We start from the raw sequence: 24,946 nt of genomic DNA on the forward strand, positions 1-24,946 counted from the left end.
AATTCATTTTGATGAACATCATCTTCTCCACATTCTGTGGAAGCAACCTCCTACGCCTTTCGCTGACAAGGTTCCCGGCTGCACTAAACACTCTTTCGGAGTACACACTGGAGGGGGGGCAACTCAGGTAAAATAGAGCCAGTTTGTACAGGGGCCTCCAAATTGCCTCTTTTTCCTGCCAGTACAAGTATGGACTGTCTGCCATGCCTACTTGGATGCTGTCACCGATGTAATCCTCCACCATTCTGTCAATGGTGACAGTATCATATGCAGTGACAGTAGACATGTCAGAAATTGTTGCCAGGTCCTTCAGTCCGGACCAGATGTCCAAACTTGGTCCTGCCTGCCCTGCATCACCGCCAGCGGGTTGCTTAGGATACCTAAGTTTTTTCCTGGCAGCCCCAGTTGCAGGAGAAAATGAAGAAGGAGCCGTTGACGTGTCACGTTCCGCTTCAGCTGACAGTGTGTTCACCAGCAGGTCTTTGCACCTCTGCAGGCTTGTGTCGGCCGGAAAGAGAGACACCACATAGGCTTTAAACCTAGGATCGAGCACGGTGGCCAAAACGTAGTGGTCTGATTTCAACAGATTGACCACCCTGGAATCCTGGCAAAGCGAATGAAGGGCTTCATCCACAAGTCCCACATGCCGAGCGGAATCGCTCCGTCTTAGCTCCTCCTTCACTTTCTCCAGCTGCTTCTGCAAAAGCCTGATGAGGGGAATGACCTGACTCAAGCTGGCAGTGTCTGAACTGACTTCACGTGTGGCAAGTTCGAAGGGCTGGAGAACCTTGCACAACACGGAAATCATTCTCCACTGCGCTTGAGTCAGGTGCATACCCCCTCCTTTGCCTATGTCATAGGTGGATGTATAGGCTTGTATGGCCTTTTGCTGCTCCTCCATCCTCTGAAGCATATAGAGGGTTGAGTTCCACCGCGTCACAACCTCTTGCTTCAGGTGATGGCGGGGCAGGTTCAAGAGTGTTTGCTGGCGCTCCAGTCTTCGGCACGCAGTCGCTGAATGGCGAAAGTGGCCAGAAATTTTTCGGGCCACCCAAAGCGTCTCCTGCACGCCCTTGTCGCTTTTCAGAAAATTCTGCACCACCAAGTTTATTGTGTGAGCAAAACATGGGACGTGCTGGAATTTGCCCAGATGTAAGGCCCGCACAATATTGGTGGCGTTGTCAGATATCACAAATCCCCAGGAGAGTCTAAGTGGGGTAAGCCACTGGGCGATGATTTCCCTCAGTTTCTCTAAGAGGTTGTCGGCGGTGTGCCTCTTACTGAAACCGGTGATACACAGCGTAGCCTGCCTTGTAACGAGCTGGCGTTTCTGAGATGCTGCTACTGGTGACGCTGCTGCTGTTGCTGCGTAAGGTGATACATCTACCCAGTGGGCTGTCACAGTCATATAGTCCTTAGTCTGCCCTGTTCCACTTGTCCACATGTCCGTGGTTAAGTGGACATTGTGTACAACGGCATTTTTCAGGACACTGAGGACACTTTTTCTGACGTTTCTGTACAGTCTCGGTATCGCCTGCCTAGTGAAGTGGAATCTAGACGGGATTTGGAACCGGGGACACACTACCTCCATCAATTGTCTAAATCCCACTGCACTAATGGCGGATACCGGACGCACGTCTAACACCAACATAGCAGTCAAGGCCTCAGTTATACGTTTTGCTTCAGGATGACTGCTGTCGTACTTCATCCTCCTCGCTAAGGACTGTTGGAGGGTCAATTGTTTAGTAAAAGTAGTGATGTTCCTACTTCCTCTCTGGGATGATGAACGACTCCCAGCAGCAGCAACAGCAGCAGCGGCAGCAGTAGGCGTAGCAATGCAGGATCCTCCAGAGGAATCCCGGATAGGAGAGTCAGTCATGCCAGTGACATGGCCTGCAGGACTACTTCCGATCCTGACTAAGGAGGAAATTGATGAGGAGGGAGTTGACGGTGTGGTTTGCAGGCGCTTGGATACAACAGGACAACGGGATTTAGGTGTCCCTGGACTGCTTACGGTCTTAGCCAAAGTTTCTGAACTTGACAGTAACTTTTTATGAACGCGCTGCAGGTGCCGTATAAGGGAGGATGTTCCTAGGTGGTTGACGTCCCTACCCCTACTTATTTCACCTTTACATATGGTACATATGGCAAGACAGTTGTTGTCCGGATTTGGATAGAAATATTGCCAGACCAAAGAGGTGGAATGTTTGGTCTTCTGCCCAGGCATGACCGTGATGGGCTTTTTCATCCCACGGACAACAACTGTCTCCCCCGGAGCCTGATTTAAACAAACCACATCACCATCAGAATCCTCCTCGCCAACTTCCTCCTCAGCGCCAGCTACACCAGTATCCTCATCCTGTTGTACTTCAACAGTGACATCTTCAATTTGCATATCAGCAAGTGGACTGTGGGTGCTCCTTTCAGCACTTGCAGGGGGCGTGCAAATGGTGGAAAGAGCCACCTCTTCCCGTCCAGTGCTGGGAAGGTCAGGCATCGCAACCACCACCACACTTGGACTCTCCTTGGGGATTTGTGATATCTTCTTAGAAAGCACAGTTCTTCGCTGTGCTTTTGCCAGCTTAACTCTTTTGATTTTTTTAGTGGGAGGAGGGCTTCCATCGTCATGTGAAGCTGAACCACTAGTCATGAACATACTAGGGATCGACCTTAGCCGTTCCTTGCCACTCCGTGTCGTAAATGGCATATTGGCAAGTTTACGTTTCTCTTCAGCTGATTTAAATGTCTTTTTCAAGGTCATTTTCCTGAACTTTGCCATTTGGGATTGTATGTGCCCTCTACTATGACATTGGGCATCGGCCTTGGCAGACGACGTTGATGGCATGTTATCGTCTATGTCATGACTAGTGGCAGCAGCTTCAGCACTAGGAGGAAGTGGTTCTTGATCTTTCTCTATTTTATTTTTATCGGAGAAAGTTTGGTCCTCCATTTATGTTATATCGATTTGATATATACGTGCGGCTAAACACAGAAAATAATTTTTTTTTTGGTTTGGACTGGAGTGTACTTTGTGGGTTACAGCACCCTTTAACGGTCAAGCCAGCCGGCCCTTTACTTATGACACAGGCGCACTCTTGGCACTACTTTGTTGATGCACGTGCGGCTACTGCGCACACAATTCACAAACACAGAAAATAATTTTTTTTTGGTTTGGACTGGAGTGTACTTTCGGGGGTTACAGCACCCTTAACGGTCAAGCCAGCTGGCCCTTTACTTATGACACAGGCGCACGCTTGGCACTACTTTGTTGATGCACGTGCGGCTACTGCGCACACAATTCACAAACACAGAAAATAATTTTATTTTGGTTTGGACTGGAGTGTACTTTCGGGGGTTACAGCACCCTTTAACGGTCAAGCCAGCTGGCCCTTTACTTATGACACAGGCGCACGCTTGGCACTACTTTGTTGATGCACGTGCGGCTACTGCGCACACAATTCACAAACACAGAAAATAATTTTTTTTTTGGTTTGGACTGGAGTGTACTTTGGGGGTTACAGCACCCTTTAACGGTCAAGCCAGCCGGCCCTTTACTTATGACACAGGCGCACTCTTGGCACTACTTTGTTGATGCACGTGCGGCTACTGCGCACACAATTCACAAACACAGAAAATAATTTTTTTTTGGTTTGGACTGGAGTGTACTTTCGGGGGTTACAGCACCCTTAACGGTCAAGCCAGCTGGCCCTTTACTTATGACACAGGCGCACGCTTGGCACTACTTTGTTGATGCACGTGCGGCTACTGCGCACACAATTCACAAACACAGAAAATAATTTTTTTTTGGTTTGGACTGGAGTGTACTTTCGGGGGTTACAGCACCCTTTAACGGTCAAGCCAGCCGGCCCTTTACTTATGACACAGGCGCACGCTTGGCACTACTTTGTTGATGCACGTGCGGCTACTGCGCACACAATTCACAAACACAGAAAATAATTTTTTTTTGGTTTGGACTGGAGTGTACTTTCGGGGGTTACAGCACCCTTTAACGGTCAAGCCAGCCGGCCCTTTACTTATGACACAGGCGCACGCTTGGCACTACTTTGTTGATGCACGTGCGGCTACTGCGCACACAATTCACAAACACAGAAAATAATTTTTTTTTTGGTTTGGACTGGAGTGTACTTTGGGGGTTACAGCACCCTTTAACGGTCAAGCCAGCCGGCCCTTTACTTATGACACAGGCGCACGCTTGGCACTACTTTGTTGATGCACGTGCGGCTACTGCGCACACAATTCACAAACACAGAAAATAATTTTTTTTTGGTTTGGACTGGAGTGTACTTTCGGGGGTTACAGCACCCTTTAACGGTCAAGCTTGGCACTACTTTGTTGATGCACGTGCGGCTACTGCGCACACAATTCACAAACACAGAAAATAATTTTTTTTTGGTTTGGACTGGAGTGTACTTTCGGGGGTTACAGCACCCTTTAACGGTCAAGCCAGCCGGCCCTTTACTTATGACACAGGCGCACGCTTGGCACTACTTTGTTGATGCACGTGCGGCTACTGCGCACACAATTCACAAGCACAGAAAATAATTTTTTTTTTGGTTTGGACTGGAGTGTACTTTGGGGGTTACAGCACCCTTTAACGGTCAAGCCAGCCGGCCCTTTACTTATGACACAGGCGCACGCTTGGCACTACTTTGTTGATGCACGTGCGGCTACTGCGCACACAATTCACAAACACAGAAAATAATTTTTTTTTGGTTTGGACTGGAGTGTACTTTCGGGGGTTACAGCACCCTTTAACGGTCAAGCCAGCCGGCCCTTTACTTATGACACAGGCGCACGCTTGGCACTACTTTGTTGATGCACGTGCGGCTACTGCGCACACAATTCACAAACACAGAAAATAATTTTTTTTTGGTTTGGACTGGAGTGTACTTTCGGGGGTTACAGCACCCTTTAACGGTCAAGCCAGCTGGCCCTTTACTTATGACACAGGCGCACGCTTGGCACTACTTTGTTGATGCACGTGCGGCTACTGCGCACACAATTCACAAACACAGAAAATAATTTTTTTTTTGGTTTGGACTGGAGTGTACTTTCGGGGGTTACAGCACCCTTAACAGTCAAGCCAGCCGGCCCTTTACTTATGACACAGGCGCACGCTTGGCACTACTTTGTTGATGCACGTGCGGCTACTGCGCACACAATTCACAAACACAGAAAATAATTTTTTTTTTGGTTTGGACTGGAGTGTACTTTCGGGGGTTACAGCACCCTTTAACGGTCAAGCCAGCCGGCCCTTTACTTATGACACAGGCGCACGCTTGGCACTACTTTGTTGATGCACGTGCGGCTACTGCGCACACAATTCACAAACACAGAAAATATATTATTTTTTTAGCACTTGGGGGGAGCACCCCTGATGGACAGAGCACCCCCTGGACAACACTACAGCACTCCTTTAGGACTGGGACACTGCACAGGACTTTGGAGTGGACACAGCCCCTATGGAGAACTGACTGCACAACACAGTCCAGCCAGCCCCTATGGACTTTGAAGTAGTGGACACAGCCCCTATTAACAACAGCAGCACAGCACAACACAGCCAGCCCCTATGGACTTTGAAGTAGTGGACAACAGCAGCACTACACTACACTACACTACACAGCCCTAACTCCCACCCTCCCTCTTCACTGTCCACAGCCGAGTGAGAAAATGGCGCCGACGCGGGTACCTTATATAGGATCCAAAACCCGCGAGACTCGGAAGGCGGGATGATGACGTTTTGCCTCGATTTCAGATCCGAGTCAGGCGGGAAAAGTCGAGCCTGACTCGGATCGGACTCGGATCGGGGGGGCTCGGGGGGGTTCGGATTTCAGAAATCCGAACCCGCTCACCCCTACTTAAGAAGCATTATTATAGCATTGGATTTTCTTGCCATCTCCAGAGTGATACTGTCTCTACTGATAAATGTGAATGACACTTATGATACAGGTGCACAACCTATGTTACCACCATAGATAGATAGATACTGTATTTATTGACAACTATGAATGTTGATTGATAAGAGATATCTGTGTATAATTTGTAGCAACTATTGAGGAGATATTAAGCAGGACTTATGACGGTGTTACTACCATCGATTGTTAATGTACCCATTGAGGGTTGTGAATGGCACAGACATATAATACCGTGCATAAGCAGTGATGATGAGAGATTATGCAGGGTTCTTTATTACAGCATTTTTTTTCTCTGTGCCATTACTAATGATCGATATCATATTTTGAATGGTTCTAATAGAAGATACCTACGTACAATTTGTGGTAATTACTGATGAGATATTGTGAAAAATTAATAACAGTATTATTACCATCGATTGTTACTGTATTTGTTTTCAATTATGAATGGCACTGACATATGATACCTGTGGTAATTACCAATGGAATATTTTCTAATATTCCTGTTATAAAATATTTTCTTGGTGTCACTACCATTTGATCGATACCGTTTTTGCTAACAACTATGAATGGTACTGACAAGTGACACCTGTGCTTAATTAAAGGTGATTACAAACACCACATTATATGATACATTATAGCCATTGAGGTCGCTATTCTTCAATCCAATGTGCTGGTGTGAAATTGGTGATATTTCTTAAATCGATATAATTCTGAACACATTGGATATTTCCTGAGTCAGAATTTCCCTAGGGCTCAGAGGATACGACGGCGACTATGTGTAGTCTATGAATACACCAGTGTATATATATTTTGAGTCCATTCATATGGGTACCTGGCATGTGTAAACGGACAAACGATGTTTTGAAGTATTTTAGGTATATATATGATTTTGTACCCCTATATTAGATACATGTGTGGATTATAACAGACTTTAGGCGAACCCTACTATCTTTTTTCGCTCTCTCATCGGCACTGGCCTGCAGGAGCCGGGCACAGTATGACCGACAGCAGAAGCACTTATTAAAGTGGATCAATTATTGCCATATATGTGTACTCTCATAATTTTCTCCTCTGCAGGATACCTTTGAAGAAATGAGATTTGAAAGCAGATGCATGGCATTTTTGATTCCCTCTTTTCGTTATGACTATTACTCATCCTAAATTTGCTGACTTTTATAATTGCCACTGAGGAGGTTAACACTCATTAATATCATTTGATGCTTTGACAGATGAATTAACAGTAGTATCTCACTCCTCAATCTGTGCAGTTCTTTTAAACCCACTACTTCTTTCTGTCATATCTTTGACATATATTATCTTTAGGGAATAGTCTATTTATTCTCCCATTCAATACTTCATTCTACATGCTCTATTATTTTTTGCCTTGACATTGGAGCACGGTGAATCACACTGAGAGGACATGTTCTGGATTAGAATATAAACATTCTCTATGGCCACATTTGACCAGAACACGTAAGGATTTACCTATTTATTGTCCTTTATCGAGTGTGATGACTACTATTTTTTGTATGTTTTGTTATTTGTTTGTCTATATATGGTGTTATGTCTGTAATGTATGTCTGTATGTTTAAGATATTATAATAAACTTTGTTTTAATAGATTACATTAAGTTTGTGCCCCCAACAAAAAGAGTTTTCTTCTCTTTTTCTTTATGCTAAACAAATAACAACAAGCAGCCCAGCATCAGCTAGCTCCCTTCTCTCAAGTTCAACTAGATCCCAGCACCTGCAATCTCTACTGCCAACACTTTCTCAATATCCACAGTAATGATCGGAGGTAGTATGAGAGCCAGGGCTGCCAAGAGGAATCTTGGGCCCCGGTACAGCAACTTCCCAGGGCCCCCATGGAGGGGGTGTGGCCACAGCAGTTATGGGACCTTTCCAGATAAAGCCCACTTGCTTTATGGACACAGATACGCAACCCCACTTGCTGGCTGGGCAAAGATGGCAGAGCTTCCCAGATGTTGCTCACTTGCTTTTTGGACAGAAATAAAAATTTTTAACAGCACTCAGATACTGCACCACTTGCTGGCTGAAACGCAGTGAGTGGACGCAGGCTGTCTGTCCACTCTCTTCACTGGCAACTGCATGTCCTTCCTTTTACACTGGGCGAGGGATCTGCTCTGCCCTCCAATCTGACATCTTCTGGGAACTGTGACAAGGCTAATAAGTTGTGCTGATGTCAAAGTACCAAGCAGCAAGTATAATATACACACATTGTGTGTAATATATATAATATATATATATATATATATATATATATATATATTATTGTGACAGGATCACCAGAGATGTTGCTGATGAGCTGGTGGTTAAGGCATTTAAAGCATGTTGAGTTTTAGAAATCGCTGGGATGCAGCGTTCTTCACATCTAAGAAGAGAGGGGTGATAGTGATCTTCCGCAAATCATTAAGATACACAATTATAGATTCCGTATTGGACATGTAGGGTAGATTCTTATTTCTTAAACTGACTTTAGAAGGTGAACTGTTTACTCTTGTCACTCTGTATGCTCCCACAGGCTCCAACAATGCATTCGTCTCTGGCATTTACACTCACTTCAGAACTGGGCTGAAGGTGCCCTTATTTTGGGAGGTGACTTCAATACCATTATCTCTCCCAGTCTGGACAGAACTGAAGCATCAGGTGGGTGGCAGGGCAGCACGTCTCCAACATTAAAATTGCTTATTGACTCCATAACACTAGGTGATCTGTGGAGACACCTCCACCCCCTAGCACGTGATTACACGTTTTACTCACATCCTCATCACTCCTCGGCTAGATTGGATTTTTGGCTGGTCTCTAGTACTTTACTCAATAGGATACAAACTTCACATGTTGAAAACATAATAATTTCGGATCATGCTCCTTCATGGTTTTTATTACAATTATCCACCCCCAAGGCGTCTTCCTTTAATTGGAGATTCCCTTCATATTTATCTACCTCTCCAGACTTCAAACAGCACATAGTAAAACAATTCCACAATTATAATAATGACAATGTTTCTCATGCCGATGATATTCCCGTTTTGGGATGCATCTAAACCAGTGCTGAGAGGACACATTCTGGCCTATGTTTCTCATAAACGCCTCCAACTTAATTCCCGTTTTGTAGAGCTGAGTAGTGCTCTATCGCAGTCATATGCCTCTATGTTGCAGACTGATATGGAGGAGTCACTACAGCTCTATCTGAATACTAAGAGATGGTATGATACACTATGCATGGAGAGATCCCAACATAATCTTGACTTTCAGAAACATCGCTATTTCCGTTGGGGAAATAAAGCAGGCAAGCTTTTGGCTAATGTAGTCAGAAGTCAGAGATCATCTCCCCATATTATATCAATTAAGGGTTCTTCAGGATCCCTTCACAAAACTGAAAATATTGCAGACTCCTTCTTATAATATTATACAGATTTATATTCTGCACAGGATGATGATCCCGCTTTGGGAATACGTTTTCTAAATGACGCTAATATATCATCCCTTTCTGAAGAGGCCCGTGATTCACTGACAGCCCCTATTATGGAGCTGGAGGTTTCTTTGGCTATTAAATCTCTAGCCAATGGTAAATCCCCTGGTCCAGATGGCCTTAGCGCTGAGTATTACAAATGACTGACTCCCCATTTAATCTCTTTATTTAACTCAATATCGAGAAGGGATACAGCATCCCCAGATTTTAATCAAGCCAGAAGCATCCTTCTATTGAAACCTGAGAGAGACCCTACATTGACCCAATCCTATCGGCCAATATCCCTACTTAACCAGGACTTTAAAATTTTTTACTGGTATTATTGCCCAACGCCTACAGTTAGTACTACCCCATCTTATACACCCCTCACAAACTGGATTTATGAAGGGAAGACACTCGGTGCATAATATACATCATTTACTGCAGTTGCAGCATTAACCAAAACACATCAGATAAAAGATAGACATATTGTACACTCCTTGTCAGCTGTGATGCTTACAAGGCTTTTGATAGAGTGTCGTGGCCTCACCTCTTGCGTGTCTTTCAGCTGCAGATGCCCTGATCTTATTGCGCTATTCAGGTCATTATATCACACTCCTATGCAGGGCCGGCCCTTAATAAGGCGCCCTTACATAGCGTGCAGCTAAGCCGCGCGTGACCTAAATGGGGGTATGGCCTAATTACCATAGGCCACGCCCCTATGTGACGTTATTTGGAGGCGTGCCCTCATGGCATGCCCCAAATAATATATACAAAAAACAGAGTTGCAGATGCACTATGCGATCATTACTGTATACATTTAAATTTATAATATAGAATTTCAGAGGTAGTTTGCATATCAATGGCCACTGATACGGGTCTGCCCACCAGCGTCAAGGTCACCTCATTGAGCAGGTCCCTAACACCCTGGGGTTCACATCTGGGACGCAGGGCACCCCAAAAGTCAGTTCAGCCAAAGACCTCCCCAGGGAATCATACGAAAAAAAGGGTGACAGTGCAGTGTTAAAGTATCAGGTGTGTAAAGTAATTAACAAGTGTTATAATAATGATAAGGGTAGAATATGTGTGAAAAAATACATAAATAATAAGCAAACATGAAAGTGCATGTGTGGAAGGCTGTGCTGGGATCACATGTTTGATCCCAGCATCAGCCGAGGTGCAGGGGCAGGCAGAGGGGGTCTGTCCTCTGCGGGACACATGCGTTGCCGGCGCTGTGACAGTAATGTCCCTAGCGTCGGTACAGACACCGCGAGCACCTGGTGAAGGGACCGCCTGGCCCCTTTCATCAGTGCTGGCAGTACTGTGGCGCCGGGAGAAGCTTGGCTCCGGGCGCAAGCTCAGCGGAGCTTGGCGCCCGGCAGCCAAGAAGTGGCGGGTAGCCGGCGCTGGGACAGAGTACCTGTTCCCAGCGCCGGTCAAGCGTTGGGCGCGGCGTTCCTTGTGCCGGGTGTTTGGCTCTGGCCGCGAGCCAAACCTGGCTCGCGGGCCAGCAGCCAATCAGAGGCGGACACGACGAGCCAATCACGGCTCACTGCGTCATAGCCCCGCCCACTCGCGCCGTCTTGTATTAGATGGCGCAGAGCGGGAAAAGTCAGTTCAGCGGCGGAGAGGGAGGAGAGAAGACCTCCCAAAGAGCAGAAGATCAACAGGGGCGGCGGCCGCAGAAGAGGCCAGAAGACGCCGCTGTCAAGAAAGAAGACAGGTGGCGCCGGCTCGAATAAGAGAAGAAGAGGCGGCGCCGCTGGCCAGGACGGGCCAGGGGCCGAAAAATGCGGCTGAGGACCGGAGAGGACTGCGGGGGAGGGAAGTAAAAGAGCATCACGAAGTACCCCCCCGCAGCCTCTTCCAACGTCGCAGGTAGGCCCTCCGTGAGGCCCACCATATACCCCCCTCCCTAGACCGCCAGGGTTGTCGGGCGCTAGGCCCGTGGAGCGTTGTCGGGCACTAGGCCCGTGGGTAATTAGTCGGGCACAAGGCCCGTGGCACAGTAGCGGGCATTAGGCCCTGTTAAAGGATTGGCCCTTAACCAGGTGTGAGTGGCCTGGGTACTAGGCCCAGGTCACTAAATAATCAAGTAGGCGGGCAACTGCCTGAGCCACCAAGAATATAAGGTGGTCTGGGCATTAGGCCCAGACCGCTATATGAGCCCCACAGGTAGGCAGGCAAATAGGCCTGAGCCCCATAAAAAGTGGTCTGGGCATTAGGCCCAGGCCACTACCAGAGCCCACCGTTAGGCAGGCCCCCAGGCCTGAGCTGCAAAATAGAGACGGGACTCTGGGCAGTAGGCCCAAGTCCCTTGAGCACCCTGCAGTAGGCAGGCATAAGCCCTGAGCCACTGGTAAGACCCTGGGCATTAGGCCCAGGGCCCTGAGCCCATTAGGTAGCCCCGCCTATATGATCAGAGGTGTGAGCAGTGGTGGAGAGCTGTACGGATCCCACCAATAAGGTAGAGTTTCTCCAGTCACTGGGAAGAGGAGCTGGCCAGCTCTGGATAGGTAGCAGACCTTTAAAGGGACAGCACCGTGTTTTGCTCTTGTATACTTATAGTCTGTGATTGGTGTTCCGTGCAGGGCAAAAGTTTAGTTATTGTTAGATCTGTCACACTACACACACCATAGGTTGAGGGTGATGCCGCTTTAGTATGTGTAGTTGCTTGACATAGGTTTAGGCCCTGCACGGCTGTGTTGTGTATCTCCTTACAGGGACCTGTAGGCGAGTGAGCGGACGAAGAGCAAGAGTGGACACGGTGAGAAATATCTGTGTGTACTGTCTCTCCCTGTGTGTTTGTCACTATCTATCTTTCCTTCCTTCTGGGCGGACGGTGAACCTTGCAACCCGGTGCAAGGACGGATCTTCACCTGGTGCGTGAGTACCGATAGGTGAAAATTCGGGATCTGAGGCCAAAAGTGCCAATGATGATCTTCACTTAAAACCTGAATTTATCCCCCGGTTCGGTAGGGCGCGTCGGTCGACCTTCTCCTTAGGTCATCGTGTCCGTGTTCTATTTGGAGGTTCCAGGACCGTCTGCTCAACACACGGCCTGAAGGTGAGAGGGCGCGATGCAAGATAAGGAACAGACATACACCTGCACGGCAGCAGGCACTGCACCGCACCCACCCCTCACATTTTGGCGTAGTCGGCAGGATCACGGACACGATGTGGACCACCAGCAAGAGGACCCCCCTACGGACAGCTCTGGAGTGGAACCATCCCAGGACGTATGAGGACAAGAGTGACTGGATTACAGTGTCAGGAGAAGACATCATGAAGATGGTGCAGCGGTCGGTACAGCGCGGCAAAGAATAGCGCCGGGAGAAGGGGCACGAGAAACCCACTGTGACCCCCTGGAAGACGTGTCAGCGGCTGGGACATGATGCCAGCGAATGTCCCTGGCATGAATTTAGGGCGACAGAAGAGGAAGAAATGTCCCCGTTGGAGATCACACAGATGGCCCAGCAAGCGGTCCAGAGATGTGGTCAGAAGAACTCTGTGAAGAAGAGACTCTGGTGTATGCTCTGCGGAACCTATGGGCATGAGCATAATAGCTGTCCACGTGATCAAGAGTGGCACCAGGAGGACGAAGAATTCCGGTGTGAAGGATGTGGAGATCCAGAGCATGAGCTTCGAGATTGTCCGTGGGATGAAGACCGGATGATCTTGGATGGCAGAGCCCAGAAGTGGATAGAAGAAGCCAGGGAAGTGGAGCAGAAGGGCCTGCTGGAAGTACGTTCGCAGGTGCCCATTGTTCCTGAGCAGGAGCCGAAGGGTAGAGACCCCTTTGTGATGAAGATGGCAACAGCACCCCCGTGCTGGAAGTGTCGGCGGCAGGGACTCTTGGTCCATGAGTGTCCCTGGGAAGTTGCAGGGGCACTGTTATGCCCCGAAGAGGTCCCAGTGAAGAAGAATCCTTGCCCGCAGAGGATGGATGTGGATCACTGGGAGGTGAAGATGCCGCGCTATAAGGAAGAGCATGAAGACACAGTGGCAAAGAAGTCTAGGATCTCCCCATGCTGGAAGAGTCCGCGACCTGGATACCCGGAGATGTCAGCGGAAGAGATGGAGTATGCTGAAGAAGGAAATTGTCGCCTGCTGCAGGAGTATGTGGAGCAGAGTCCAGATTCATGGAAAATGTCGGCGGAGACCCGGGAAGAAGAGGATGCCCCGGAGGAATCGACTATTGGGTGGTGGTTAGTGCCACACCCTGAATGCAGTGAAGATGCCCCAGACAAGTTGGAAGAAGAGTGGGTGGCTGCGGCACCCTTAGAAGAAAATTCCCCATGGTGGCCCATCGTGAGTGGCACTTCCGAGTTGCCACTCCCACAGAGGATCCGCAGACTGAAGTCAGGAGGTACGAAGATGGAGAGCCCGGAGCCAGTGGAGAAGGAATGTGGGGTCATAGACTGTCCCGGCTGGGCCCTTGAACAGATCCTCGCTGGAGGGACCATAGAATACCCTGACCCGCGGACGATGGAGATGGAAGAAGACTTTGTAGGGACTACAAAGGAAAAAGGGGGGGGAAATGTGGAAGGCTGTGCTGGGATCACGTGTTTGATCCCAGCATCAGCCGAGGTGCAGGGGCAGGCAGAGGGGATGTGTCCTCTGCGGGACTCATCCGTTGCCGGCGCTGGGACAGTAATGTCCCTAGTGTCGGTGCAGACACCGCGGGCACCTGGTGAAGGGACCGCCTGGTCCCTTTCATCAGTGCCGGCGGTACTGTGGCACCGGGAGAAGCTTGGCTCTGGGCGCAAGCTCAGAGGAGCTTGGCGCCCGGCAGCCAAGAAGCGGCAGATAGCCAGCGCTGGGACAGAGTACCTGCTCCCAGAGCCGGTCAAGCGTTGGGCGCGGCGTTCCTTGCGGCGGGTGTTTGGCTCTGGCCACGAGCCAAACCTGGCTCGCGGGCCAGCAGCCAATCAGAGGCAGACGCGACGAGCCAATCGCGGCTCACCACGTCATAGCCCCGCCCACTCGCGTCATCTTGTATTAGACGGCGCCGAGCGGGAAAAGTCAGTTCGGCGGCGGAGAGGGAGGAGAGAAGACCTCCCGAAGAGCAGAAGATCAGCGCATCAACAGGGGCGGCGGCCGCGGAAGAGGCCAGAAGACGCCGCTGTCAAGAAAGAAGACAGGCGGCGCCGGCTGGAAGAAGAGAAGAAGAGGCGGCGCCGCTGGCCAGGACGGGCCAGGGGCCGAAGAATGCGGCTGAGGACCAGAGAGGACTGCGGGGGAGGGAAGTAAAAGAGCATCATGAAGTACCCCCCCGCAGCCTCTTCCAACATCACAGGTAGGCCCTCCGTGAGGCCCACCATATACCCCCCTCCCTAGACCGCCAGGGTTGTTGGGCGCTAGGCCCGTGGAGCGTTGTCGGGCCCATGGGTAATTAGTCGGGCACAAGGCCCGGGGCACAGTAGCGGGCATTAGGCCCTGTTAAAGGATTGGCCCTTAATCAGGTGTGAGTGGCCTGGGTACTAGGCCCAGGTCACTAAATAATCAAGTAGGCGGGCAACTGCCTGAGCCACCAAGAATATAAGGTTCATATAGCGGTCTGGGCATTAGGCCCAGACCGCTATATGAGCCCCACAGGTAGGCAGGCAAATAGGCCTGAGCCCCATAAAAAGTGGTCTGGGCATTAGGCCCAGGCCACTACCAGAGCCCACCGTTAGGCAGGCCCCCAGGCCTGAGCTGCAAAATAGAGACTGGACTCTGGGCAGTAGGCCCAAGTCCCTTGAGTACCCTGCAGTAGGCAGGCATAAGCCCTGAGCCGCTGGTAAGACCCTGGGCATTAGGCCCTGGGCCCTGAGCCCATTAGGTAGCCCCACATAGATGATCAGAGGTGTGAGCAGTGGTGGAGAGCTGTACGGATCCCACCAATAAGGTAGAGTTTCTCCAGTCACTGGGAAGAGGAGCTGGCCAGCTCTGGATAGGTAGCAGACATTTAAAGGGACAGCACCGTGTTTTGCTCTTGTATACTTATAGTCTGTGATTGGTGTTTGGTGCAGGGCAAAAGTTTAGTTATTGTTAGATCTTTCGCACTACACACATATTTTAATGACTGTCTGTATTTACATGGTGAGGACTTTTAACTTCTTTCTATTGCATGGGAATCGCACGCCGCTTAATAATAGCATCGCCGTATGTACTTATAATGGCGAGTTTCACTAAAATGGTGCTGGGGGCCAGTCGCAAAATGGCGTCTCATTGCCGTTCGCAAAATGGCGTTGCCCCGATCTAATTTTAAACCTATCCTGTCTCAGCCAATTATCCGGCTTTGACAGTCCACCCTTTGATAGCAAACAAACATGCTATCATACTCTGATCTGAAAATTAATTTAGGCTTACATTATGTCATATTATTCAATGTTATATTATGGGATGGCACAAGGTGGTTCTTAATCCATCAATAATGTGTCTATAGGAGGGGACATAAAACTACCCCTATACACACACCGCGGATCTTGGGAGTTCATGGGAAAGATGTGGGGATGCATCAATCTTATAAATGAAGTCTTGAGGGGGAATAGGGACATACATTATTTTAAAAATAACATTTTAATAACACATTTTATGCATGCCTAAATCTTATACATTATACGATGGTACCTTCTAGTTCAGGGTTGTGATGCAGTTCTACATTTACCTCAGTATTCACATTGTTACTACTGACCACCATCATAATTTCATTCTTCCGGTTTACCTTATCTTTACATTTTCCACATTTCAACACAGTAGGAACACACCTGACACATATGCCAATTACTATGATGACAACCAGTATGAGGTTCAGGAGTTTACCTGTGCTCGCAATCATTTCCTGGACCCACTCTCCTAGGCCTGAGAACCATTTCACTGGGTTCAACCATGAAACCCATTCCTCGACCTTCTCCTCTACTTCAGCCACTGAAGCATTATGGTTCTTTCAAAATTCTCATTTCAGCTGCAGAATTTCATCCATCTTCCGGTCTATCACCTCCTTGGGATCGCTGGTATCGTTTGTAATGTAAGTGCAACATTTTACACCAAATTGGGTGTCCAAAGTTACACAATACTCTCCAGGGACAGCTGTTAAATAATTTAACACTAGTCTATGTTGCACGAGTTCTTTCTTATACGCTTGCAATTCCCTACTTGTATACCTGAATGTGTCATCATTCATCTTGGTGATATTATCTATTAATTTAGCAAGGTCTTGGATATATCTAAAATTTAGTGTACCCCGAGCGATCCTGGTGGGATCCAATGCTACCAAAACTTGAAAGCCAGTCATCTCACTAATTAACTGTGTGGATTTATGCAGGGGCGCCGAGAGGGGGGGGAACGGGTACAGATTACCCGGGCCCGGGCTTCCCGAGGGGCCCGGTGGGGGCCCGGGTCCGGCGCCGCTCCCCCTCCCTCACAGCAGCCCAGCACACAGCGTGTGCTGAGCTGAAGTGGAGACTGCTCATGGCTACTGAGCAGCAGCCACAGCAGTCTCCTATGCCTGTGGGGGATGCGATCACACTGATCGCGCCCCCCCTGGCTTTGAGCAGGGCTGAGGGGGCACAGAGCACCCCCCTCCCCAGTGCGCAGCGCCGCTGCATATTTTTTTCCAGAAAGGGGGCGTGGCCACGGCTCCCGCAATTAGGTCACGCCCCCTATTACCCGGGCCCGCCACAGCTCTCAGCGGGCCTGGCTTTATGCATGTCACCAGGTATCATATTTCTTTTGTCTCTATGTTCATACTGTGTGTGAAGATATGGTGATGGTGTGTCTTTATGAATACCAAGCATTTCACAATGTGTAAGGGTCATAGCCTCTGGGACTACTCTTCCCAGGTATCACAAACCTTCGGAACTCGGAGAGAGCCACTTATACGCTTTCCTCCCACATATAAAATATACATCATCGGGGAGAACATAAGCAATAGTATGCATCATGATCATCAAACACATTTCCCTAACAAATGATCCTATCTCAAGTTCTCCCATCTGGCTAATACATGTTTCTGGTTGTATAACTCTGGCACAGTACCCTTCTGATACTCTGCCAACCATTTCTTTGGTTGGCAGAGTATCAGAAGGGTACTCAGTGTACATTAATACCGAAATGTCTTCCACTTGACCTAATTGTGCGTAACAGTTCATAATTCATAGAATCACAGTCAGCTTTTTGTGAGAAGATCATCGTCTGGTTATTCCCAGTCACCTCCCAACTTCCTGGTTCATTGGAGTTGGTGATGTTTAAACATAAAAGTGTTTTATCTGCCTGTTACTGGTGGAGTTTAAAATGGGGTGGTTTGGTATTAAGAAATTTTCCATCCAGTGTCTTCCCTTTTTGCAATTCTAAAATTTCAGAGATATTTAATGGGAATGGCACTAATCCTACATTATGTTGTCCTTGGGGGACGTGAGAGCACACCAAACAGTCGGTTTGGTTCAAAATTTTGCCCACCATGGTGTGATAATCCTCTAAAGGATACCCACCCCAATTCTAGTTATACTTAGGTTGACACTGTATGATGCATCTCTCATTGACTATGGACCCACAGAACTCACATATACAATAATCCTCAGACGATAGACCTTCACACTGTCTCCGAGTATCCAAAATAGCAGATCTCTTAACAATTACAATACGAAGATTGGTTAGACACTCTCCTGATTGGCATAGCACTCCTCCTCTCGACTCCAGCAATACAGCCATTAGCTCCCATCTCCTCTATCGGTCCCCCGTCACAGAAACCAGAAATCCCCGAACAAATCAGGATGATGGAAACTCTGGAAAAGAATATAAAAATGAACACAGCAGACCAGTCCATTGACGCAGCAAGGACCTGCAAATTTCTCTAGCTCAGATATCTCACTACAACCTTTTAACCCTCCTGGAACAAGCTCGCGATCGACAGGTCCACATTATCAGCCTTGTCTCCACCATGTTTCTCCACTGGTTGGCTGACCTTCTTGCAGTGAGTGGCATGGACCTAGGTATCTCTCTTGGCCACCTTCAAAGATGTGGTACACATCAGCAACACCTGATACGGACCTTCCCAACGATCAATCAAACAACCTGAATGCAAGAAATTTCTGATCATAACATATTCTCCAGGTTCAACATCATGACAGTTTGTTTCAGGCATATCATGGGCAACAATTTCAGTTTCTGCTGTTGCTGTTTTAACTATTTACTCATTGTTATAAGATACCTTACAGTTACCTCGTTGTTACATTTCAAATCTTCCTGCGGACTTATAATCAAATGAGGTTGTCTGCCAAACAGTATTTCAAGAGGGGACAGATTTAGAGGGGGTCTAGGAGTGGTCCTTATGCTATGTAGGACTAATGGTAATGCCTCTGGCCATCCTAGTCCTGTTTCTGCCATGATCTTACTTAATTTGTTTTTAATAGTGCCATTCATCCTCTCCACCTTGGCACTGGCTTGCGGTCGGTAGGGGGTATGAAGTCGACTATTAATACCCATCAGTTTACACATATTTTGAAAAAATCACGTGAAATAAGTACCCCTATTACTCTCGATAATTTTAGGGATACCGTATCTGCATACAAAGTCCTGAACAATTTTCTTTGCAGTAAACGCAGCAGTATTAGTGGCAGCTGGGTATGCCTCAACCCAATTGGAAAACACATCAGTGCACATGAATACATACTTGAGATTCCTGCAGGGTGGTAATTGGATGAAATCAATTTGTATAACCTGGAAAGGTCCGTCAGTCGGAGGAATGTGGGATGTTTCAATATGGATCGTTTTCCCTATGTTATTCCTCAAGCAGGTCAGACAGGACATTGCTCACTTTTCTGCTTGAGAAGAACCCAGTGCGCACCAGTATGCTCTCACCAATTTTCACATACCTTGCTTTCCCAGATGAGTCAGACCGTGCACTGCCTCAGCCAGGCTTGGGTAGTATGCCTCGGGAGCCACTGGCTTACCTTGTCCATCTCTCCAGAGTCCAGAGGACTCTTGCCCACATCCCTTCGGCTTCCAGACTGACTTTTCCTGTATGGAACCCAAATTTTGCATCTCAATTAATTTCAGCATATCAATTGTTTGGAATGTCATCATTTGTTCAGTTGGTACATTCATTTCTAACCCTGCTGCCCATTTTGCAGCTTCGTCTACCCTGTTGTTGCCCAGTGACACCGGATCACCCTCACATGTATGGGTTTTACACTTTATTACTGCCACTGCCTTTGGCAATTTGATTGCTGTTAGTAGTCCTTTTATATGTTTGGAATGTGCAATTGGTGTGCCTGCTGCTGACATAAATTTTCTCAGATGCCTTAAGGCACCAAAATCGTGTACTACCCTGAAGGCGTACCTAGAGTCGGTGTAGATATTAGCAGATTTACCTTCCGCTAATTCACATGTTCTCTTTAGTGCCACCAGTTCCGCAACTTGGGGCGAGTGTGGTGGACCTAAAGGTTCGGCTTCTATAACGTCCTCGTCATTTACCACAGAATAACCTGTTCTCCAGTGTCAGTTTGTCTGACAACTCCCATCCGTGTAAAATGTCACATCTACATTTTCTAAAGGTATGTCAGGTCTTGCAGTAAAGATTTGATTCAGATATTCCATACAATCATGTGCATCAATATACCTGCAGAACTCACCTGTTGCCAGCGGCTCACCTCTCTCTCATCTCTCTCCACCCTTTGTGCATCATGTTGCACATATGGTGAATACGTAGCTGGATATAACGTGCTGCACCTTTTGATGGTGATGTTTGCAGGTGCTATTAAGGCTAGTTCCAATTTTGTGAACCTAGCTGAGGAGACATGTCTGGTTTGGGCAGAGTTTAGCAAAGCAGATACAGCATGAGGAGTATAGACAATCATATCATGGCCTAGTACCACATCCTCACTCTTACTGAACAATAGAGCAGTTGCTGCTATACTTCTTAAACACATTGGGAGTGATCTTGCCACAGTGTCCAATTGTGCACTGTAGTATGCTATGGGCCTACTGACATCACCATGTTTTTGTGTGAGGACACCTGCTGCACAACCATTGGCTTCCGTACAATACAAATCAAAAGGTTTTTCATAATCAGGTATTCCCAATGCAGGTGCTCTTGCCAGACTATCTTTAAGATTAAGGAAAGCCTGCTCTTCTTCTGTGTGTATGACACGATCGGGTTTTGAGGAAGAGACTAAGGGCTTGATTCAGAGCCGCTTGTAAGCGTCCGCTCGTTCGCTCCAAGCGATGTTCGCACATCTGCGCATTCGTATGGGTCGTAATGCGCATGCGCCAACTAGTCAGTGCGGTCGGAAATCGTGTGTTCGCAAAATAGCGAATGCCTGCTAATTTGAGTGACAGGATGATGTGGGTGGTAACAGTGGGAAAGTGCTTGAAAACGGGGAGTGGAGATCCGAACGCAGGCGTGCCAAATGGTCAAAACGGGCATTTTAAGGGTGTGCATAATTAACAAAGCAGCGTCATCGGCCACGTCACTTGGTTGTCTCTTAGCCTGAACTGTTCGCATGATTGCGGTAGGAAAATCCTACCACAAGCACTGCGAGCAGTTCAGACGCCTTTCGATGTGCTCGATTAATCTAATAAATAGCGGAGATGACATATGATGCGAACGGCCAGGGGGCATTTTTACAAAATAGCGAGCGCATATTTCGTTCGCTCGCTCAGACATAGAGGCTTCAACTGACCGCAAAGAGCGAGCGCTCTATTTAAATATCCGGCACCTTTTTCTGAACGAGCGAGCGCAAATAGCGTCCGACTCTGAATCAGGCCCTAAGTCCTGAAATGGCAAGGCCAAAATAGAAAAACCTGGGATCCACATTCTGCATTATCCACACATTCCCAAGAAGGTACAAACTTGCTGTTAGTTCTGCTGCAGTGTCATGTTCTGTATGGCCTGGGTTCTGTCATTTGTGAGATGTCGTAACCCCTGAGTTAGGCAGTGTCCCAAATATTTAACCCTGGACTGGCATGGCTGTAGTTTGTCCTTAGCAACCTTGTGCCCTGTTTGCGAGAGATGAAGCAACAAAAGTTTAGTATCATTTAAACATGACATAAATGAATCAGAACATAACAATAAATTGTCCACATATTATATTAGAACAGATCCATTGGCAGGTTGAAAAGATTGTAAACAGCCGTGTAAGGCCTGGGAGAAGATACTGGGGCTGTCTATGAAACCCTGGAGCAATTGTATCCATGTGTACTGTACACCCCTGTATGTAAAGGTGAATAGGTACTGACAGTCAGGATGAAGAGGTACAGAGAAGAAAGCAGAACAGAGGTCAATGACAGTGAAATGGGTTGCATTGGAAGGGATCTGCATAAGAATGACAGCTGGATTTGGCACTACAGGAAATTGGCTCTCTACCACCTTATTAACCCCTCTAAGGTCTTGTACCAGCCTATAACCCCACCACTCTTCTTTACTGGAAAGATGAGACTGTTGGCTACACTTGCTGTACAAACTAAAATTCCCTGCTGTAACAATCGCTCAATTATGGGATAAACCCCTAATTCTACCTTCTGTTTTAATGGGTACTGGGGAATTTTTGGAGCTTGCCTACCACTTTTTAGATTTACCATTACGGGACTTACGTATGCCATTAATCCAGTGTCCTGTCCATCCTTGGTCCAAAGTGAATCTGGAATTTGGGATAACATTTGATCTACCTGAGATGGATTTTCACTTAAACCAGTAGAGTGATACATTATCCTTTGGGGAGTGTCCAACATATCCCTCACCTCATGCGCAACTCTCTCTGGGATATTTAGAAATACACTCAGTAAATCATATTCACAAGGAGAGGGAAAGATACTGCACAGAACAAAAGAATAATAAATTAGATCATAAACCAACCTTTTCTCATTAACAGATAATTATCCGTAATCTATAATCGTTGGTGGTGCTCCCAAAGCCCATTATGTACACACTAAGCAATATAGAAGAAGAAAGTAGGGCTATGGATTGGGGCACTCTTGTAAGTGAATAATTGAATTAGTTTAATACATAACTTTTATTAGCAACAATAAAATAAAGTACCATATAGTGAATTTTTAAGACTGGATAATAGAAATCCATCTTCAAATTCAGAAATCACTTGATATAATAAAATCTAAAGGCGAATTGTAAATATGTACACAAAATAACTGGATATATTGGATGGTTGATTAACTTATATAGAAATATCTATATTAATATTGTCTGGCTCAGTGCAAAAAACAATCCCAAGATATCTTTTGCTACAGCACCTGGTATTCCCTGGGAGTCACCTTCCAAGTACTAATCAGGCCAATTACAGTTTAGCTTCCAAGATCAGACGAGATTGGGCAATCAAGTAATGTATGGCTGTAGATAATATAGGAAAATTTGCACAATTGCAGCACAGAACAATATAAATGTAGGACTAATTTGTATCAATAGTCCAATTGTTGGTTAGATATCCCAAATTCAAAAAAAGAATGCACAAGCAGACTTAGTTTGTGTCACATATCAACAAAATATGTCAAAAATAGTGATAGCGAAGTAAAGTATACCGTAGTTTATGCTAATAGAGCCTCATTTGTGAATAAAGAGGCACAGCATATATATTCGACATTCATAATAAGCCACACAAAAAAAGACATATAAGATTGATTATACAAATTAGTGAAGAGTGAATGGTATTAGCAATATCCTTCAGGCTAGGAGCATTAATTGTATATATCAAAGTAGGAATATATGTCAAATGATGACAAGGAATATTTGATATACCTAGCACAGAAGACACAGCATTCTCACACATTGAGATTAAAAAAGGCACACCTGTTAATGGTTCAATTGGGTGAGTAAAAGGAATCCCACTGAATACTAATGACTAATATGCAAGATATCATATTGTTAATACCATTCACTCTTCACTAATTTGTATAATCAATCTTATATGTCTTTTTTTGTGTGGCTTATTATGAATGTCGAATATATATGCTGTGCCTCTTTATTCACAAATGAGGCTCTATTAGCATAAACTACGGTATACTTTACTTCGCTATCACTATTTTTGACATATTTTGCTGATATGTGACACAAACTAAGTCTGCTTGTGCATTCTTGTTTTGAATTTGGGATATCTAACCAACAATTGGACTATTGATACAAATTAGTCCTACATTTATATTGTTCTGTGCTGCAATTGTGCAAATTTTCCTATATTATCTACAGCCATACATTACTTGATTGCCCAATCTCGTCTGATCTTGGAAGCTAAACTGTAATTGGCCTGATTAGTACTTGGAAGGTGACTCCCAGGGAATACCAGGTGCTGTAGCAAAAGATATCTTGGGATTGTTTTTTGCACTGAGCCAGACAATATTAATATAGATATTTCTATATAAGTTAATCAACCATCCAATATATCCAGTTATTTTGTGTACATATTTACAATTCGCCTTTAGATTTTATTATATCAAGTGATTTCTGAATTTGAAGATGGATTTCTATTATCCAGTCTTAAAAATTCACTATATGGTACTTTATTTTATTGTTGCTAATAAAAGTTATGTATTAAACTAATTCAATTATTCACTTACAAGAGTGCCCCACTCCATAGCCCTACTTTCTTCTTCTATATTGCTTAGTGTGTACATAATGGGCTTTGGGAGCACCACCAACGATTATAGATTACGGATAATTATCTGTTAATGAGAAAAGGTTGGTTTATGATCTAATTTATTATTCTTTTGTTCTGTGCAGTATCTTTCCCACTCCTTGTGACTATGATTTACTGAGTTTACTTCAGTTTCTGATACTAGCACGAACCTTCTATATGTAATGATATAGAATTTATAACTTTGTTCAGTACCATATTATGATTTGACATACATTTGTTGTAAGATATAGAATTCCATATTAATCTAAGACCTGTACCCTCAACACAATCATAGTTGACCAGTAATATGGCTTCCTTTTCCCTTAAAGACCAGTTAATAACTAAAAGACAAATCCCAGATAATCTTGATGATATTTTCTCAGACTTATCGCTTACAAATGTGACCAAGGACAACTGGGAGGTGGATCTATATAAACTCAAGTCTATATTACAACGCAGAACAAGAGTATCTTGGGATGTAACAACCCTTGAAAATTATCACAAACATAAGATCACCCCTAGAGGTCTAAGACCGAAAATATTTCCAGCATTTAAACTGGCCACGGAGAATCTGAATAAGGATTGGGAAGCAATTCTATTGAAGTGCTCCCAAGACTTGATGTCTATTTTGATAAAACATAATCACATTATATTAGATGAATGTGAAAAAGAGATTGAAACACTTGGGAAGAAACTGGAAAGTTGGGAGAAGGAGTCAATATTCCAAAGAACTGTGGAAAAACACAAAAAGGAATTGGAAACATATGAGTTGGAAATTATTGAGAGGAAGAAACTGAAATTCAACAGAGATAAACGGGACTTTCTGTCTGGGAATATCTTTAAGTGGAGCAAATCATATAAACCTAACTATAAACCGCAAGAATCATATACTTCATCGGAGATGGAATCTTCAGGAGGGGAGGAATTTTCAGA

At 46.0% G+C, this 24,946-nt stretch overlaps 2 pseudogenes; one reads left to right on the forward strand and one right to left on the reverse strand.

The window, feature by feature from the left end:
• Positions 1-22,625: 22,625 nt before the first annotated feature.
• Positions 22,626-22,742, reverse strand: LOC148507862 (5S ribosomal RNA; annotated as a pseudogene).
• Positions 22,743-23,578: 836 nt separating this feature from the next.
• Positions 23,579-23,695, forward strand: LOC148507863 (5S ribosomal RNA; annotated as a pseudogene).
• Positions 23,696-24,946: the final 1,251 nt, after the last annotated feature.

The sequence above is a fragment of the Taudactylus pleione genome, unplaced genomic scaffold (genome assembly GCF_031769625.1).
Source record: "Taudactylus pleione unplaced genomic scaffold, aTauple2 ptg000381l, whole genome shotgun sequence".
Classification (NCBI taxonomy): Eukaryota; Metazoa; Chordata; class Amphibia; order Anura; family Myobatrachidae; genus Taudactylus; species Taudactylus pleione.